Source organism: Buceros rhinoceros, unplaced genomic scaffold (assembly GCF_000710305.1).
Source record: "Buceros rhinoceros silvestris isolate BGI_N320 unplaced genomic scaffold, ASM71030v1 scaffold16344, whole genome shotgun sequence".
In the NCBI taxonomy this organism is placed as follows: domain Eukaryota; kingdom Metazoa; phylum Chordata; class Aves; order Bucerotiformes; family Bucerotidae; genus Buceros; species Buceros rhinoceros.
In genome coordinates, this window is record NW_010407819.1 from 46307 (window position 1) to 46586 (window position 280).

Here is a 280-nt window from a genome sequence, read left to right on the forward strand (position 1 = left end):
GCCTGGATTCTGCCTTTAGAAAGGGATTATCCTTCCGCATTAACCTGGCCCAAGTTCCTACATCCTGAGAGATACATTTGGGAGATGGGAGCAAAAGAGCAAGGGAACACCTGAGCATCACCGGGAAAGCTGGTAATCCCACAGCCTTTGGTTACATGGCTCTTCAAGCCAGATTTGCTGGCTTCCAGGAGAATACAGACATTTAACTGATAGCATGCTAATTTTCAGTTTTCTTCTTTTTTTTTTTTTTTTTTTTACCCAAGGACAGTTACCCTCCTCT